General features: G+C 38.3%; 1 protein-coding gene and 1 pseudogene across 1 annotated transcript in view; one reads left to right on the top strand and one right to left on the bottom strand.

Annotated features, from left to right (window-relative positions):
- KIAA1328 (KIAA1328 ortholog) overlaps nucleotides 1-11,034 on the top strand; it is a 419,817-nt gene that overhangs the window by 210,425 nt on the left and 198,358 nt on the right. The window lies entirely within an intron of this gene.
- On the bottom strand, nucleotides 8,670-10,203 carry LOC104995761 (annotated as a pseudogene).

The raw sequence follows: 11,034 nt of genomic DNA, 5'->3' as shown, positions 1-11,034 counted from the left end.
CGATCCCTGGGTTGGGAAGATCTCCTGGAGAAGGGAATGGCTACCCACTCCAGTATTCTGGCCTTCTGGCCTGGAGAATTCCATGTACTGTCACAAAGCCCATGGGGTCACAAAGAGTTGGACATGACTGAGTGAATTTCGCTTCACTTCAGTAATGAGTGATGTTGAGCATCTTTTCATGTGTTTATTAGTCATCTATATGTCTTCTTTGGAGAAATGTCTGTTTAGTTCTTTGGCCTACTTTTTTGATTGGGTTGTTCATTTTTCTGGTATTGAGCTTATGACCTCCTTGTATATTTTGGAGATTAATTCTTTGTCAGTTGTTTCATTTGTTATTATTTTCTTCCATTCTGAAGCCTGCCTTTTTGCTTTGCTTATAGTTTGCTTCGTTGTGCTGCACTCTTTTTTTATGCCTCTTTTTATCCTGTGTCCAGTCTCTTTTCCCTATGGTAGCAGTTCTCAACCAGGAGTGATTTTGGCCCCCAGGGGTAATTTGAGTGTCTGGAAACATCTTTGGTTGTTGTAACTGACAGTTGCTAGTAGTGTCTAGTAGGTGGAGGCCGTGGATATTGGTAAACATCCTGTAGTAGACAGGACAGTCTCCCACAACAGAGAATCATCTTGTCCAAACGTCAAGAGGTCAAGTTGAGAAGTTTTGCTGTATAGAATGCTGACCTGATGTTGGAGATTGAGCAGCCATTTTGTGAGTAGCAGGTAGCAACTCTACACTGACCCCAAATCTGGAAGGAGCTAAAGTCCTGATGACTGTGCAGCACCGCTGTCACAGCCACAGCCTGGGTTCCTCCAGAGGCCTCGCACAAGAAAGAGAGAACGCCTGATTTAGTTAAGTGAATGGATTTCTCTTTCTTTTACACGTTTACTAACTTCCTGGAGAATCCCATGGACGGAGGAGCCTGGTGGGCTGCAGTCCATGGGGTTGCACAGAGTCAGACACCACTGAAGCGACTTAGCAGCAGCAGCAGAGTATTTATTTAGACATTGTTAGTCTTAAAAACTAGGTCAACTAAAATATAAATAGTCATGAAGAGGTCTCAGGCATTGAAAAGAATAGGAAAAAAAGCTTAGCATGGAATACCTGGGAAAAGGGGCAAAGGAAGTACACGTGGTGAGTAGAGTCCAAAAATCTGGGAAGCGTCAGAATTACTGTCATAATTTTGCCTGTTGTTGAAAAACTAAAGCTATCTTTAAAGGCATTGTGCTAGAATTTGGTCACCTGAACTTCCACTCTATCTGTAGTTAGCTTGGATCACAAAGGGACTTAACTGCTTTAGTCTCTATTGCCTGGGGCTGCAGATCCATTCAAGGAAAAGTAATGGCAGTTAAGCACTGTATTCACTGTGGAAGGATAACAGGTAGCCATTGGTTGAGCTCTTTGGGATCTTTTCTGATTATGGGGGCAACATCAAAGCTAAAACATCATTTCTAGCCTTGGAGCTCAATTACAATGATGCTGTCATTTGAGATCATGCCACACTAAGATCTAAGGAGCTAAAGTTGTTTGTTCTGAACAAAAAGAGGATAGAGGTATAGTAATAGTTACTGGAAACAAAAAATGGAAAATTCAACATAAAAAAGCCCCTAACCATGAAATTGCTTCATGTTCTCAAGAAGATGGTATTTCTTTACTTTAAAAATGCTCGTTTGAAACTGTCACAGAGTAACACCATATTCACCTATATAGGAACCCTTTAAGAAGCCATTTGTAAATTTATACTTGTCACAGCCTGATTCTCATTGCAGAATTCTAGGTGTGAAAGTGTTAGTCGCTCAGTCATATCTGACTCTTTCCAACCCTGTGGACTGTAGCCCACCAGGCTCGTCTGTCCCTGGAATTCTCCAGGCAAGAATACTGGAGTGGGTTGCCATGCCGTCCTCCAGGGAATCTTCCCGACCCAGGGATGGAAACCAGGTCTTCTACATTGCAGACAGATTCTTTACTATCTGAGCCACCAGGGAAGCCCTAGGGCTTAAAAACACCCTCAAATCTTCTAATCCATTCTCTTAGTATTGTCGGAAATTCTATGTCAGTAAAAGATACAGATTTTACCCTATAGTCTGTATCTAAAGATTTTAAAAGATATAGATCTGTATTTAAGGGTTTCAATCTAATGAAGCTAACAGCAAACATATACTGGGTCTGTACACTGTCGTCTCAAAGTTAGTGTGGTAGGGCTTCCCTGGTGGCTCAGACGGTAAAGAATCTGCCTGCAGTGCGGGAGACCTGGGTTCCATCCCTGGGTTGGAAAGATCCCCTGGAGGAGAGCATGGCAACCCACTCCAGTATCCTTGCCTGGAGAATCCCCATGGACAGAGGAGCCTGGCGGGCTATAGTCCATGGGATCCCAAAGAGTCGGACACAACTGAGCAACTAAGCACAGCACAGCACAAAATTAAATTCTCAATTTCCCTTCCAAATCTGTAATTCTCTCATTTGTCTAGCTCAGTAAATGGCATTCCTGTTCCTTCTGTTTCTCAGGGGAAAAAAAATATTTGCAGTCATAATTCACATTTCTCTTTTCCTGTCACCCCACATCCAGTCCATCACCACTTGCAACCCATTCTAAATATATCCCAGCTACTACCCTTGCTTACCACCTTCACTGTTCCTACCCTGGTTCAGGTCCAGTTTTCACCAGGATTACCTCCTGTATTTTTACCCAATTGAAACGAAAACCTATATTCACATGAAAACCTACATTTGAATGTTTCAGTTCAGTTCAGTTCAGTCGCCCAGTCGTGTCCGACTCTCTGCGACCCCATGAATCGCAGTACACCAGGCCTCCCTGTCCATCACCAGCTCCCGGGGTTCACTCAGACTCACGTCCATCGAGTCGGTGATGCCATCCAGCCATCTCATCCTCTGTCGTCCCCTTTTCCTCCTGCCCTCAATCCCTCCCAGTATCAGAGTCTTTTCCAATGAGTCAACTCTTCACATGAGGTGGCCAAAGTACTGGAGTTTCAGCTTTAGCATCATTGAATGTTTACAATTTATTAAAAACTGAAGACAATCCGCATGCCTCTACTCAGCAAAAAACAAAAAAGAGCAAATTGCTGATGAACATGCTCAGGCATGAATCTCCAATGCATCATGCTAAGTGACAGAAGCCAGACTCACACTGTGAGTCCATTTGTATAACATTCTGAAGAGGAAAGCTACAGAGACAGAAACAGTTCAAGAATTTGTAGGACTGACTACAAAGCACAAGGAGTTTTTTTTTGCTATGACGGAACTTTCTTGATTATTATAGTGATTACCCAACTGTACTCATTTCTTAAAACTTGAAGAACTGTAGGCTTAAGAGTGAATCTTACTGTATGTAAATTATATCTTAATTTAGAAAAAAAAATGAATTATCTGTCTGTAATTGCAAAAGACTTATTCAGAGTTCTCTATGGGAAACAGAAACCACCTAAGATATTTTAAGCAAGAAGGAATTTTATACTAGGAATAAAAGCTTTGAAAAGGTTTAAGAAGTAGGTTTATGTTGGACTTCTGGTGATGACTTCAGAATAGTATAGAACTAATATACTTGGAGCGTGACCCTCTGAGACCATCCCTCGAGCTATGCTGGAATCAGAAACATTGCATCTACTGCAGTGGTCTCTGGACCCCCAGAAAACCACAGAATAGGCTTTTACCAATGAGACCGAGGGGTTAGGGAGGCAGGTCAACCAGTCATTGGTGCTTCTGCTGCTGCCACTGCTGCTTCTTACCCCCAAAAGACTGAAAAACGTTCCCTGTTTTGTTACTGCTGTAGAGAATTCTCGTGTCTTCACCATTGTCCTTGCCAACAGAGACAGACAAAATCATGTGAAATAAGCAGAACCTAATTGACATCCAGAGCCCTAATAGAAGGGAATCTGTAGCTTCTCACATTTAACAATAAATGGAGGGTGAAGTAAGCCATGCCTCTGTGGTCAGCACAATATCTAAGCTTCCATCGATAAGGGACTATTTAATGAATTATACAAGAGAATTATACAGGAGTGTGTTATACAGGAGATGAAGGATTGACCCAGGTGGCAGTTATTCTGTAAGCTGGAATATGTAATTGCACTGTTGAATTTTGGTTAATAAATTCTGGTGATTTAAGTATAGAACTCTTAAATCTATACTGAAGTCAGTATATTGCAGTTTCTATAATCCTACTTTTAAATTTGTGTTGCAAATATTGCTGTCTCTTGAAAATAGTTAAAATAACTTCTCTTTTTCAAAATTAACTTCAAAGATTACAGGACAAGTTAAGCTTCCTAATACCCAGAATGCCATACATAAACTTAGAAAACAAAGAGTTTTTTTAAATAGTAAAAAATATAGAGGAGATCTTTAATAACATTTTACATGAGAGAAATCAACTACAGATAAAGGATTAAGTTTATATAGAATACATAGCAGAACACAGCCTTCTCTCTTGACTGTGACACCCAAGTGCTGCCTTGCAAGTGGTGTGTGGTCACTGTTCTTAGAGGCGTGCCCTGATGATGCCCTCTCACCTGCTGCCTGCTGGAAAGCTGCTGTATGTACATGCTCCCCTGTGTACGTACACCCTCCAGAACGGTCTTGAGTAGACTCACTGCAAACTTAAAGCTCCAGGGCAAAGTATTTTAGTTTGTGAACACAAGCCTGTTAAAAGTTCTGCCCTCTTTCACCCCCACAGAATAAAATTCAAGTTAAAAAGTGTCTTTAAGTAAAAAATAAGCTGTTTATTTTAAAGTGTAGGAGCAATGAGATGAGAGTGAATTGGCTCCAAAGCTAAATGGCCAGACTTCCTCTAACAGAGTTTAATTATTTTTATAGCTTTTCCCAAATGAGGACTCACAATAGCCATTTTAAGTAACCTAGAGCAGCTCTTTCATCTTCATTGCAAGCTTCAGACCCTAAACAAAGCATGAAGCAGGGCAGTGCACTGTTAAATTTTCAAATTGGATTTTTCATTATGTTTTATGATAACTTTTTATTTTTATCAAGTTGCATCTTGGCCTTCTGTTTAAACTCAGGAAGATTTATGGCAAATGATCTGGGTGCTTATTTGGACAAACAATTGCAATAAATCAGTTTACTGTTTCAATAAAATGTTATTAATAGAACACATTATTCTGTTCAATATTATGTTATCTTTAAAATTAAGCAGAACATTAGTGGCAGTGAAACTAGTTTCAATCAATACATTCCTGTAATGAAACCTATTGTGTAAGAAACTTTTCTTTTTAAGGAGGAAAAATGTCCTTAGCACAACTACCAACTTCTCACTCTAGAGATGGCATTTCATAGCCTCTAAAAAATCCTATTTGGTAGGATTTCTTTGTGTTTGTTTTGGTGTTAAGATAGTTTCCTGAAAGTTACCTTACAGCAGTTAAAGCATGCTGCTGCTGCTGCTAAGTCGCTCCAGTCGTGTCTGGCTCTGTGTGACCCTATAGACGGCAGCCCACAAGGCTCCCCCGTCCCTGGGGTTCTCCAGGCAAGAACACTGGAGTGGGTTGCCATTTCCTTCTCCAATGCATGAGAGTGAAAAGTGAAAGTGAAGTCGCTCAGTCGTGTCCGACTCTTAGCGACCCCATGGACTGCAGCCTACCAGGCTCCTCTGCCCATGGGATTTTCCAGGCAAGAGTACTGGAGTGGGGTGCCATTGCCTTCTCCGAGTTAAAGCATAAATGTTCCTTAAATGCTTTTTTGTTTTTAATTGAAGAATTTAGTTGGCCCTTGACCTAGTAGGGACTCACTCAGGTGGGTGCCTCAGTGAAATTGAGGTCAGAACTGCTGTTGACACTCAGCACCATTTCCCTTCTAATGGTATAGAATTTCTGGTTAAATTTCTTATTGGAGTATAGACTCTTGAGAGTATCCTTGGACTACAGGGAGATCAAACCAGTCAATCCTACAGGAAAACAACTTTGAATGTTTAATAGAAGGACTGATGCTAAAGCTGATGCTCCAAAACTTTGGCCACATGATGCAAAGAGCCGGCTCATTGGAAAAGACCCTGATGCTGAGAAAGATCGAAGGCAAGAGAAGGGGACAGCAGAGGATGAGATGGTTAGATCGCATCAGTGACTCAGTGGACATGAATTTGAGCAAACTCTGGGAGATAGTGAAGGACAGGGTAGCCTGGTGTGCTGCAGTCCATGGGGTTGCAAAGAGTCAGACACAACTTAGCAACTGAAGCAACAATAGATTTCAATTTTCAAAATGCATATAATGATGAGAATTTATTAATAGTGAGCCATAACGGGTGATCTTTAATCACCCACTGTACTTGCTGTTGAAATTTTAGAATGATGGCTTTAAAATCAAAAGTGGCTAAAGTCTCAGGCTGGTACTGCAGTCTTAGGACACAACTGTCCAGAGATTGGCCGGTTGTTTTTGCTGCTGTGTCCTGTTTAGAGAGCAAAGTGCCTGGAGAGAAGGCTGCTATTTAATAATGCCATGGAAAATTAAAGACCTTTGAATGCTAAATTGCATGTATTTTCCAGAGGAAATCTCTTAAGAGACACTTTATGCTTTCACTTGGTCCATAGTACTGCTATCACATGGCAGTTTTAGGAGTCTGGAGACTTGTCAGAGTTCCAAGTTTACTCCTTTACTTCTGTCATTTTGTATTTTTAATTTGAATGTAAGAAATAGAGAGTATCCTGGTATGGTTTTGTTCTCATTAAATTGTTAAGAAATTTTTGTTTTGGGAGATGATAGTTAAGATGAAAAAATAGTTATGAAAATCTAAGCCATCCTACATATTCTACTGGCTTAGGATAACTTTCCATAGCCCATCAGGCACATAATTTGATCATGTTACAGTACGACTCTCTTAGTAAACAAGTGAATTCTGCGTCCTTTGAATACTGCTGCTAACATTTTATAAAGTCACACTCTCTTCCTCCTGTAATTTAAAGGCAGATGGTTATTACACTTTTTTATATCAGTGGGAGACTACTTAAAATCTTCATTGCGGTAAAGCATAAGGTAGCAAAGAGTTCACTTAATTCTAGTATTTACCTTTCTTAGTTCTACCTTAAACCCTTTAGATGTTACATTTCCGATGAAAGATTTTTTCTGTGTTTGACTATGAACACCTGGGAACCACTGGGCTTAACTGGTCTACAGCTGACAGTGATTGTGTGTGGAGATTTTGACAGTGGGTGTCAAAGACAGGTGACCATTTGGTTATCTCTGAATTGTCTTGTTTTCCCCTACAGTTTAACATTATCTGTTTGTGTGGTTATCTGTAGTTTTGTTTTTTTTTAGTAATAGTTTTGTCTGGCTTGGTATTAAGGTAATTCTGACTTCATTAAATGAGTTGGAAATTGTTTCTTCCTTTTTCTGTTTTCTATCTTTGTGGTAGAAATTTCTTGAATTGACATGGTGCAAATTCTTTAAATGACATGGAACTATGAAGATGTTCCCTTTTTTCTTCAGTCAGTTTTGGTAATTCCTGTCTTTTAAGGAATTTCTACATGTCATAAGTTACCATATAAGTAGCATAAAGTTGTTCGTTTCTTTATAACTTGATAGTGTCTGTGGCATCTGCATCTGTGTGCTTGTTTTTCATTTTTTATTTTGATGATTTCTTTTTTTCTTGACCTTTCTTACTGATTTTTTAACAGAATAGCTTTTACTAGATTTTCTTTATTACTTATTTTCTATATAATTTATTTCTTATGTTTGTTTTTCCTTCTACTTAGTTCAGCTTTAGTTTGCATTTCTTTTTCTGACTTCCAAGATTGGCATTTAGATTGTTGGTTTGGAACTTTATTCTTTTCTAATATAAGCATTTAAATTTATGTTTCCCTCTGAGAATGCCTTTACCTATATCCCACACTTTATGTTGTAGGAGTTTTTTTCTGAAATATTTTCTAATTCTCTTTGAACACTTTATAATCATTTATAAATGTTTCTTAATTTCAAATTTTTTCAGATTTCTCAGATCGCTTTCTGAGGAAAATGGACTCTCCACAATTTCAGTGTCGAAATTATTGAGACTTCTTTTATAACATCTGTGATATGGACTCTCTTGCTAAATATTTATCTGCATGTAAAAATAACCTAATCTTTAATTATTGGGTGGAATATTCAAAATGTAGCAATTAGGTTAATGTTTTTTACTAGTATTTGTTTAGGTCTTCTATATACTTACTGATTTTTAGTGTGCTTTTTCCATTATTGACTGAAAGCTTTGAAAGCCCCAGATATGATTGTGGATTTGCTCATTTTTCTTTTTATGTTTATCCATCTTTCCTTCACATGTTTTGAGTTTCTGATACCTTTGAGTTATTAGATGCCTTTACATTTAGATTTATAATGTGTTCTTGGTGCATTAAGCTGTTCCATTTTGAAACATGCTTCTTTATCCCTGATAATATTACTTGTTCTGAAATACCTTGTATGATATTAATATAGCTACTCCATCTTTCTTGTAATTAGTATTTGTATAGTATATTCTTGTCCATCCTTCTGCTTTTTTCCTATATTGTCTTTGAAGTAAGATTCTCATACATAGCATATAGTTGGACTTATCCTATCTTACAATCTATGACTTTTTCTAGGACTATTAGTGACTGCACTTAAATCTAACATCTTTTAATTTGCTTTGTATTTTTCACCATTTTTTCTTTAGTTTTTCCTGCCTTTTTTTGGTTAAATAGTTTTAGCATTATCTCCATTTGGGGCTTTTTTTTTTTTTTTTTTTTTTTTGCCTCTTTGATCATAATTAGCTGTCTAAAATGATTTGACCCTTATGGAATGCACAAATATAAGTTCATTCAGCAGGCTTCTTTTTTCTGTGGTCGGTTTCTTTTCTGTGGGCTTTTACTCAGCTGGTGGTTTTTTGGTCACTTGTCTTTTTTGCCCACAAAAGGCCTCTTCTGCTTCCTAGTACCAGCAGCCTTCTTTCCTTTCTTCTCCACCACAGGTTTCTTCCCTGGAACCCTCTTCTCATCTGATTTAGCTTCTGACACTGCTGCTGCCTTATTCATCCAGAGTTTGTGATTCTTGTCCTGGGGAAGAATGGTGTTCCATCCAGCATGTGGTCTTTGCATATGTGTTTAGCTTCAGCATGATTCTCAAGTTTTTCAGGGGATTCTTCTTCAGGACTCTGTGATGTCATGTGCGCGTTGGATCTCTGGGCTTTTCAAGATTCTGCTAAGGTCTGCATTGAAGATCTTGCGCATAGAAATGTTGTGGTTACTCTTGAGAGAGGCAGCTTCACACCAAGTGCCATACACATCATCTAACTTGTGAAAAGTATTTTCAGTTCAAATGTAGAAACATCCCACATACTCATGAGAAGTAAGTTTCAAAATGTTCAGTTTGCTTACATTAACCAAAGTAATTCCAGGCGTGTTTCTGACAGCCTCGATGATGCCCTTATCCTCATTATAGATGATGTGGGGTCCGCTACACTAGAGATGATGACAGACTCTCATTTGGCTTTGCCAGCTCTCATTAACTGTGAAGCATAGACCATTATGATACCATTCCAGACCTTAAGTTTCTAAAGAAGCAAAATAGCCTCCTTGGTCTTCTTGTAGCCTTAAGTATTATCTTCAGCCACCAAAGGAACTTTAGGAACTTCCTCAATTTGATGACTTTTAGACATAACCAACAAAATGGTAAGGCCGAGGAAGCCAGGGCAGAGCAGATGGCAAATCACTTCTGTGTTGTGTTTGCTCTGCGATGCCGATGTTGTCAGATTCAGGTTGGCACAAACATGTGGCCCCCATGATACATATTTCCAAAAGCACCCTGGCCAGAACAGTGAGTCCCACTGCCTAGAACGCTGAGGATTGAAGCCACAGCCCAGCCAGCAACCAAAGACTCAGCAGTGGTTTGATGACCTCCTAATTCATTGACAGTGTAGGGTTGTCTGTTGTTTTGTACAAGTTGGTGTGAACAAAATTCACAATATCTAGTCTAATGAGATCCTTGAACACAGCAGGTAAAGTGACATTTTTGCCAGATGACTTCCTTTTCAGAGAACTCTGATTATCAACAGATGAGCACATGCCATAGCAGGGAGAGGAGAAGGCCTCCACGGGAAATGCTTGGGCTCATTATCTTTGTTTTAGATACATTTTATATGTGGAAAAAAAAAAAGCTTGTATTTTTATTTCTGGAAGTTTGTTTCCAAGTTTCTGTCTAGTACTGTTTATACCTGAAGATATATGTTTGTTTATTTATGGCCATATAGATTACTGGGGGTAAATTCTTTTATCTATCTGAAAATATCTATTTCACTTTCAATTTTTTAAAGAAATTTTTATACAGTTCTGGCTTACCCATGTGTTTTTGTTTTCTCTTCACCATTTAAAAAATATTCCATAATTTCTTCTGCTTGGCATTTTTTTTTAATGAGATTTTTAAATAAGATTCCTTTATTCTCTTTCTTTGTATGGAATGTGTTTTTTTACTGTTCCTACTCAAAAACTTTCTGTCACTAGTTTTTAGCAAGTTGATAATGGTGCTCCTTGGTGTTATTTGTGTTTTTCTGCTTGGGAGTTACCAATTTAGATTTGTAATTTTTCATCTATTGAAAAATTATCATTTTTCAATGATAATTTGGTTATTTCTTATATCTTTCTTTTGTCATTATGTTAATGTTTTTCTTTAAAACTTAAACAGTGTTGTACTTATTTATAATAGATTTTTAAAAATTGTCATGTGCTAATTTCATCATTTGTTGTTTGCATTCTTTTTCTGTTAATTGACTAATCAAATTTCATTGTATATCTTATAATATTTTGTTGTTCATTGATATATATGTTCATTGGTATATATGTTATATTAATGCTTTATTGACTATGCCAAAGCCTTTGACTGTGTGGATCACAATAAACTGTGGGAAGTTCTGAAAGAGATGGGAATACCAGACCATCTGACCTGCCTCTTGAGAAACCTGTATGCAGGTCAGGAAGCAACAGTTAGAACTGGACATGGAACAACAGACTGGTTCCAAACAGGAAAAGGAGTACGTCAAGGCTGTATATTGTCACCCTGCTTATTTAACTTATATATGCAGAGTA

Source organism: Bison bison, unplaced genomic scaffold, assembly GCF_000754665.1.
Source record: "Bison bison bison isolate TAMUID 2011002044 unplaced genomic scaffold, Bison_UMD1.0 scf7180017864286, whole genome shotgun sequence".
Lineage (NCBI taxonomy): Eukaryota > Metazoa > Chordata > Mammalia > Artiodactyla > Bovidae > Bison > Bison bison.
This window is presented reverse-complemented; position numbering and strand designations above follow the sequence as displayed.